Here is a 10,000-nt window from a genome sequence, read left to right as displayed (position 1 = left end):
TGAACAAGGAGACACCCCAATAGCATATGACGCCCTCAAAACATACCTTCTGCAGCAGTATTCGCCCATATAGCAAACCTTTTTCAGCTCTCTCAACAACCGTTGGGGGACCAAAGGGCTTCACTCGCCCTCAGGGAAATGACCTGTATCGCTTGCCTGCAACCTGCCGCAGACAGCTCTCCTCGTGATGTGAACCTACTTCGTGCCCTTTGTTTACTCCGTTTACCCGAACCTGTACGCGCTGCCATACCTTATGTCGATAGTTTACCCATAAAGGACTTGATGACCAAAGCCGACGCCCTTATGGACAGCCACTTCACGACCTTCAAGACCTCCATCAACGCCTCCACTCCTGATGAAGTGGACGCATATTCAGCGTCAACTGAAGCTGACGTGAATGCCGTAGCACATATATGCCTACCTCGTGACGTGCTGGAGCGGCGACAAAGCCACCCATCACCCACCGCACGCTCGTGCCCCGACCAACAACTTCTACAACCACTTACTGCCGTCCATCGGCCGCAGTTTTGCTAATACCACTACAGATTCATGGCAGCCGCAAAGAAATGTGCCAAGGATTGTCAGTGGCCAAAAAACGTGTAAGTAGGCCATCGCTCGTGGCGGTGTCCTCCCGTGTTTCTAATCTTTTCTTTTTACATGATGCAGGAACGGGCGTGCGATTTTTGGTAGACGGGTGATTGTCGTTCTCTTTTGCCAAGGAAACTCTTCAGGACACGACGTAGTCTGTCTACGTCTGTCGATGTCCACCTGGTAGCTGCCAACGGATCTGTGATACCTTCTTACGGTTACAAGAACCTCACATTATCTTTTGGAAATGGTAAATTTAATTGGAAGTTTCTCGTTGCTGACGTCACATTGCCAATCCTCGGTGCGGATTTCCTCTCATTTCCACCTTCTGGTCAATGTCGCCCACTGATGATTGGTCAACACAAACTTGTACTTGTCGACACTTCTTCAACCCGCCCCCTCCAACCTTGCTCTCCATATCAGCGCACCCACGGATGCCGACGCCCACCTCCTCACGTCGTACCTGGAAGTCTTCGTCCAGCACGGTATTTATCAAGACGATGGGACCCCCAGTCTTCGCAAAATTCAGATGTCTGGCACCTGATGGATTGGCAGTCGCCAAACACGTTCCCCGAAATGGAGGAAATGGTCCTTTGCCAAAAGGCCTCTAGCCCATGGTCGTCACCCTTACACATTGTTCTGAAGAAAGACGGCTCCCTTTGTCCATGCGGGGATTACAGGCGCCTGGACATGCAAACAGAACCAGATCACTACCCCTCCCAAACATCGCCAACGTGACCTCCTACCTGCACAAAGCGAAGGTTTTCTCCATGCTCGAGCTCCGGAAGGGGTATTATCAGGTGCCTATGAAACCAGAAGACATCCCAAAGACCGCCATCACCACTCCGTTTGGTACATACACCTTCAATTGTCTCCTGCTTTGGCCTTCGTAATGCTGGGGCTACTTTTCAACGTCTCATGGATGGCATCTTAGGGGACCTCCCCTTTTGTGTATGTTATTATTATTATTATTATCATTACTAGCCAAGCTACAACCCTAGTTGGTAAAGCAAGATGCTATAAGACCAAGGGCTCCAACAGGGAAAAATAGCCTTGTGAGGAAAGGAAATAAGGAAATAAATAAATGATGAGAATAAATTAACAATATATCATTCTAAAACAGTAACAGCGTCAAAACAGATATGTCCTATATAAACTATTAACAACGTCAAAAACAAATATGTCATATATAAACTATAAAAGGACTCCTGTCAGCCTGGTTAACATAATAACATTTGCTCCAACTTTGAACAAAACTCAAAACATGGTAGAATGAAGGAATTAAAACACTTCTTCAGAGTAGATTGATCACCGAAAATCTTGTTAGACTTTCTCAATAAGCCAATTTTTTGTGCAATTGAAGAAGACACAGACCTAATGTGTTTCTCAAAAGTAAATTTGCTGTCGAGAATCACACCTAAAATTTTAAAAGTTATACAAATTTAAAGAAACATTATCAATACTGAGATCCGGATGTTGAGTAGCCACCGTCCCTGACCTACTTACAATCATACTTTGAGTTTTGTCAGGATTCAACTTCATACCCCATAATTGGCACCATGCACTAATTTTAGCTAAATCTCTATTAAGGGATTCACCAACCCCAGATCTACATTCAAGGGATGGAATTGATGCAAAGAGAGTAGCATCATCTGCATATGCAACAAGCTTGTTTTCTAGGCTAAACCACATTATGAAAAGTAATGAACCAAGAACAGTACCCTGTGGAACACCGGATATCACATTCCTATACTCACTATGGTGCCCATCAGCAACAACTCTTTGAGATCTATTACTTAAAAAATCAATAATAATGCCAAGAAACGACCCACCCACTCCCAGCTGTTTGAGTTTGAAAAAAAGGGCCTCATGATTAACTCAGTCAAAGGCAGCACTAAAATCAAGGCCAATCATACGAACTTCCTGACCACAATCAAGGGATTTCTGTACAGCATTGGAGATTGCAAGAAGGGCATCACATGTTCTAAGGCCTTTACAAAAACCGAATTGCAAACTAGGGAGTAGATGATTACCTTCAGCAAACCTATTAAGACGTTTTGCCAGAAGACGTTCAAAAACTTTAGATAATATGGGAGTTATGGAAATTGGGCGGTAATCAATGGGACTTGAGCTACCACAAACATATTTACATAGAGGAGTAACATTACCAATTCTCCAAGTGTTAAAAGCTCCTCTTCTTGGTAACTTGCGCAAAATAACAGATAACTTTGGAGCTTAGAAATCTGCTGTCTTTATAAAAAACAAAGGAAAAATACCATTTGGTTATACACCTCCATAAGCATCAAGGTCCATCAACAGAGCTTTAATCTCACGAGATCGAAAAGCTAAACTAGTTAGTTTCACCTCAGGAAAACAGGAATGAGGAAGTTCACGTTTTTCATTACTCTGTTTTCTGTCCAAAACATCAGCCAAAAGGGTTGCCTTTTCTTTTGGATAGTGAGTGACTGAGCCATCAGTTTTATATAAAGGAGGAACTGTTGCATCTACACCAAAGAGTGGAGATTTAAGGGTAGACCACCATTTATGTTCCTGAGTTGTACCAGAAAGGGTTTCTTTTATGGTTAAATTGTACTCCTTTTCAGTTGAGGCATAAACTCTCTGAGCAAAAGCTCGAAACTGAGTATAGTTGTTCCAGGTCAAATCTGATCTGTTACCCTTCCAAAGATGATAGGCCTCCTGCTTCTCCAAATAAGCACGTCGACAATCATCATTGAACCACGGTTTGTCCTTTACTTGGTACCTTAGCACATGAGAAGGGATACGCCTATCAATTATGTTGACTAGATTCTCATTCAAAGGGACAACAGGATCTACACTACTATATAATTGTGACCAATTCAAGCACAAAAGATCATGCAAAATCCCTTTCCAGTCATATAAATTTTACAAGAGTATGATATATAAGGGACAGGCTGCTCAATCTTCACTACTAATGAAATCATGGCATGATCAGATGTCCCGACTGGAGAACCAACCTTACTAGTTATAATGCCAGGGGAGTCAGTGTATACGAGGTCCAAGCAATTACCAGACCTGTGAGTAGCTTCATTTATGATCTGCTCACAGCCTGATTCAGAGGCAAAGTGGACTGTGTTCTCTTCCTCCAAAGAGGAACACCTCCGTCACCTGCGCATCATGCTCGACCGCCTGCAACAACACGGCCTTGTAGTCTTGTACGACAAGTGTACCTTTGGCGCCAATGAAGTTTTGTTCTTAGGGCACCGCATCACTCCTGAAGGAGTCCATCCCCTCCCTGAGAAGGTTGCAGCCGTTCAGAACTTCCCCACACCCTCGGCCGTCAAAGCTCTGCAAGAATTCTTGGGCATGATCAACTATTATCACCGTTTTCTGCCAGCCATTGCTGCTACTCTTGCTCTGCTCTATGCCTCCCTTAAGGGCAAGCCAAAAGACCTGAAGTGGGGTCCCCTTCAAGAAGTGGCCTTCTGCAACGCAAAGAATGCCCTATCAACCGCTGCTGCTCTCACTTTTCCCATCCCATATGCCCTTCTCCTTCTCTCCACTGATGACAGCGATGTCGCTATTGGTGCAGTACTCGAACAGGTGGTCAACGGCTTGCCCCGCCCATTGGCCTTCTTCAGCAGAAAACTGTCCAAGGTAGAATCGGGTTATTCTACCTTCTATCACGAATTGCTGGTGGTGCACTTGGCTGACCGTCACTTCCCCATTTCTTAGAAGGTACGCCCTTCGTCATTCGCACAGACCACATGCCTCTGGTGCACGCCTTCACTCAACAGTCTGACGCCTGGTCCACCCGTCAACGCAGACACCTCTCCACCGTGGCTGAATACAATTGCACCCTTCAACACGTCCTTGGGAAAATAAATCCCGTTGCCGATGCCCTGTCAAGAAACACGTTGGCTGCCGTTCAACTTGGATTGGATTACAACGCCTTGGCTGAAGCCCAACGACAGGATCCAGAGTATCAAGCATGTAGGACACCCTGCACATCCCTCCGTTTGGAAGACATTCCCCTCGACGACTCCAACACCACCCTCCTTTGTGACGTCAGTACTGGTAGACCGAGACCTTGGATTCTTGCTCCCATGCGCCGACAGGTGTTTGATTTCATTCACGGCCTTTCACATCCCTCGTGCCGTTCTACTGCACACTTGCTGAAGATAGATTGATAGATAGATAGATAGATTTTTATTAACCACAAATTTTACATTAAAAAATTTCAATAAATATAATTACAAAATAACATTAATCTACTATACAATCGGGATATTTACATTATTTTATATACTATGTAGTCCATGAAATTACATGATTTATAATAGTTCCTTAGCATATATCATAATTAAAATCATTAACCATATTTCCTATAAATCACTTTATCATAAAATAAAAAATTAATATTAAACCAAAAAAATATATCTATGGGTAACAGTTCAAGATTGAATGGGCATAGTTGACACGGCATTTCTAAGGAGGCTAAGGATTGGGTCCGCGCTGTACTTCTTGCCAAACTTCCAAAGTACATCGACACATGGATTCAGGAGTGGCCACCTCTCCTCAACCTCAGCGTCGTTTTGCCCACATTCACGTCGACGTTGTATGCCCCCTACCCACATCACAAGGACATCGTTGCCTGTTTACCGTCATCAGCCACTCCACTCGTTGGCCTGAAGCCATTCCCATGGAAACTGCAATGTCCGCCTCATGTACATCTGCCTTACTCTGAGGATGGATTGCAAGATTTGGTATCCCTGCGCATATTACTTCTGACAGGGGTACCACTTTCATCTCTTAATTGTGGACATCATTAGCGAATTTCCTGGGCATCACCCTACATCAGACAACTGCCTACAACCCCGCTGCCAATGGAATGGTTGAACGTTTTCATCTCACCCTCAAAGCAGCTTTGATGTCTCGCTGCAAGGATTCCAACTAGTTTACTCAGCTTCCCTGGGTCCTCCTGGGACTAAGGACCACTCCTAAAGACGCCCTAGATGTCTCAGCAGCTGAAATGGAGTATGGCGACCCGTTGGTCGTCCCTGCCAAATTTTTCCTTCTCCAACCTCCTCCGACAATCTCCAGCGCATACGTCACGTCGTGGGAAAATTTACTCTATGCCGCCAGATTTACAAGCCCCCAGTAAAACATCATATACCGACAGACTTGCACTCTGCAACGCACGTCTTCCTACGCAACGACACTAGCAAGCCACCGCTAATGCCCCCTCACACGGGCCCTTTCCTTGTGATCCGACGCAGTCCGAAAGCATTCCTACTAAACATTCTTAGCAAAGAAGACTTGGTCTCCAATGATCGTCTAAAACCTGCTTATCTCCTGCCAGATGACCCGCCTACAGTTCGCCTCTCTAGATCAGGGCGCCCTATTTAACATGTACAGTATGTCATTTTTAGGGGGGGAGCCATGTACCAACCGTGTGTCACACGTTCGAACATAGTAACAACATTTCTTTCTTTTTTTATGTATTATCCTGTGTATCTTCGCTCTCCCCTCGCACTGACAGGTCCCTGAATTAACATGTCTGTTTTTCTTACCGTTAACTGTTAACAGAAACGGTTTTCGGTTGAATATGAAATTGCTTGTTATGTTTTATGTCCTTCTTGCCCGTACTTGATGTATATATAAAATGATGTTCTGTAATAAAGTTACTCAGTTGCTTTCATCCTGCCTTCTTAGTCACAGCCTCTCTCAGCTCGTCACAATTCTGTGATTTGTCATCGGAAGAGCAATACCAATAATAAGATGAAGACTAGTCTCCTGGATAGTACAGTGGTAACGTGTTTGCCTCGCATTTGCGTGGCAAGAGATCGATCCCCGCCTAGGGCCGTGAGTTTTAGCTGTTTACTGGGGAGGCTACTGCTGTGGTAGGGCACCACAGTGGGGGGTTGGGCTTGCCCGGCTGACGTTTTGGTGAGCATCTATTCTGATGGAACTGGAACTGAAACCAGACACCTTTAACCTTTAACCTTTAAGACCATATGTCCCACTTTTTCGCACTAGAAACTTTCAAGTTGAGCACAAAGATAGTTGATAGGGAGGAAATGACGATGATAACCCCTTCCAGTAGGAAGTTTGCAAACTCTGTTGAGTAGTTCTCCATCACTACAACAGATGGCATTGGCGCCAGCTGTGCTCACTGAAGTGGAGAATCAAAGGGGGTCATTCTCGTCCCGCAAATTAATGGGATATCAATCATAAGATTAGAGGCAATTCTGAGTCGAAACTACCTTTCACACATATTATATGGCTTCGGTCGCGACAGCAGATAGGCAGGATAGTGAAATAAAGTTTAAACATCGAAATAATTTTACTGTATTCAAATCGATCTATGATATTAGAAGCACACTGAAATTTTTATTCTGAGATTATGGTGTTTTTTATCATGATGTCAAGAGGATAATAAGATGAAGAAATCAATCTGGAAACTAAAAATCTTTGTGGAATGTTAAACCTCTTTTAGGTTGTCAAGATTAAGTTTGAAATCTTTCTGGAATATTAAACATATTTCAGACTATCAAGATTAAGTTGATGATATGTTCGAATTATTTTAGAATATCAATATCTGATGTTAAAGTAACCTAAAACTGAAGGTAAGATGACTATGATAAGAAACCGAAAACTCTTTTTTGATGCTAAAGACATTTCGTGATAATAGGATCATTTGATTGAGAGGATGAAATTCTTATTTTCAAAGGTTAAAATCTCCGACCGCAGGAACTGAATTGGTTATTGCATCGTAAAAACAAAAATAAATTCATATAGTTATGAACAATGCTAATATTACCTTGTGTTTTTTCATGGTTTTTGTAAGGGAAGTGGATGATCAGACCTCACCCTTGCTGTACGAAACACAAAAGTTCATGTAAAACGAGACGGGGATGACAAAAGAATATTCCATCAGCTCTGTGCCTACATACAAATGCTGAAACATACATTACATACCTGTATAAATATGAGTTGTGGCCCTGGGTTTTGACAGGTCATAAATATTTGGGGCCTAGTGTCTCCAAACAATCCGATGGGATTTCCTTACATATTGGGTTTTGAAACGTCCGTGGAGGAAAAAGGAGGAGCAGGAAGGGATTTAGGAGAGAGAGAGGGAGACAGAGACGATGGAAAGAGGGGGGAAGTAGTATGGGAGATATAACTAACGAGGAGAGGAAATGGAGAAAGGAAAAGCAGGAAGCCTTTTGGTCAAGTAAATAAATCAAAGGCGATGTCGTTCCGGCTCTGAAAGACCGCAGTAAAGGCAGACTGGAAAACCCCTTTTCCCCAAAGAAGAACATTCTTTTGTTTACATTTCTTCTTTTAACAAGAAGTGACTACTGAATCTCACACCTGTACTATTAACCTCTTCATGATTTCTATTCTCTGGAAACCTGCTTAGCCAGTCATCTCCCCGTTTAACTTATTCCGTATGCATTAGTCGTTGATATCAGTAATAACAGGTTTCTTGTTGTTTTCGAGATTGTTCTACCTTATGTGAATCACGGGCTCTTGCGTTGGCAGCCCGTAATAATACCAGGTGACTGTGCTCCAGATATTAATACTCGAAACAAATAACCTGGAAACGACTGAACGGGATATTGAAGCACAAATTCCTGATCGAACCATTCCCTCGCACGAGAAATGGAAAGGGGTTTAGTGAAGCAAACTCACAAACAGACATCATTGCTTCCTTTTACATGCAAACGTTTATAGGATGGAGAGTCATCTTCATCACCACAGTCCTTATTATTATGTCTTCTTCTTCTTCTTCTTCTTCTTCGTCTTCTTCTTTTCCTTATTATTATTATTATCATTATTATTATTATTATTATTATTATTATTATTATTATTACCTCCGCCAACGGAGTTGGGAGAAGTTTATGGTTTCGCCCATGTTTGTCTGTTTGTGAATAAATTCCTTCCCGCAATTTAACTCAGAGTAGTGAAACTGTTAGGAATTAATTATTATGTTGAGACGTAGAAGTGATTCTGGTTTGAAAGTCCTAGATCAAATATCAAGGTCAAGGTCGAGCAACAGGTCGACCGAATTACCTTAACCTCAACCTCAAGCTCACACATGGTTGTTACACAGACTTCAAATACGTCTACGGTCTACATTGATTCTGAGAAAGGCAAACTGATTTCGAGAAATAAGCTGCTGTGGTGGAGGTCTTGACACTCAGTGTTTTATAACTATTATTATTATTATTATTATTATTATTATTATTATTATTATTATTATTATTACTATAGTTATAAAAGATCTATTTTAAAGTTCTTACTGTTCCTAAAGTGTTTTATTTCATTTGTTATTACTTATCTTGTAGTTTATTTATTTCCTTACTCTCTTTCCACACTAAGCTATTTTTTCCTGTTGGAGCCCTTGGGCTTATAGCATCCTGTTTCTCAAACTATATGTTGTAGCTTTGCTAGTAATAATAGTAATAACAAGAGCAATCCATCAATTTGTTTGGACGTTATCTTTAAAATGGCGAAAAATGCAAATGCGAATCCAGATCATCTCCAAAACTTAATGGGGTTGTCCATGACTTAAGATCTATCTGGGATAAAAACTTTTTGTCAAAATCCGTCGAATAGTTTTGACGTCAACTTCAAAATTGAGAAAGTGCAAATGCAAATCCGGATCATCTCCACAATGTAATGGGGTCATCCGTGACCTAAGACCTGTGGTGAAAGTTTCGTCAAAATTTACCTAGTAGTTTTGGCGTTATCTTTAAAATGGAGAAAAATTCATATCTGTATCCGGATTATCTCCGAAATTTAATGAGCTCGTCTGTAAGCTAAGATCTATCTGTGGTGAACATTTCGTCAAAATCTATCGAGTAGTTTTGACGTTATCTTTTAAATGGAGAAAAATTTAAATCCTGATCCAGATCATCTCCAAAATCAATGGGGTCGTCTATAACTTAAGATCTATCTCTGTGGGAATTTTGTCAATCTGACGATTAGTTTTGATGTTCTCCTTTAAATAAAGAAAAATGCAAATGCTTATCTGGATCTTCTCCAAAATTCAATGGGGTCTCCATGGCCTAAGATCTATCTGTGGTGAAAATTTCGTCAAAATCTATCGAGTAACTTTGACGTAATCCTGTCCACAGCCACAGACACACAGACAGACAAGTACATAACCCATCTTGATCGCATAACCTTCTTGGCGAAGGTAATAATGATAATAATAATACTTTCTTCCTCATCATTACGATTATCAATGTCATTAATATTGTTGTTTTTATTACTATTATTATTACAATTACCTATGTGGGCGTTCATTAGTGAAACAAAGCAGAAAACCGGTTAAATTGTTTGGCAAACTCACACATATTAAAAAAACGAGCAATTACTACATCCATATTGACATGATTAAACCCGTTAGGTATTATTTTCT

This window comes from Palaemon carinicauda, chromosome 30 (genome assembly GCF_036898095.1).
Source record: "Palaemon carinicauda isolate YSFRI2023 chromosome 30, ASM3689809v2, whole genome shotgun sequence".
Taxonomy (NCBI): Eukaryota; Metazoa; Arthropoda; class Malacostraca; order Decapoda; family Palaemonidae; genus Palaemon; species Palaemon carinicauda.
The sequence above is the reverse complement of the archived record's forward strand: the minus strand, read 5'-3'. Positions refer to the sequence as shown.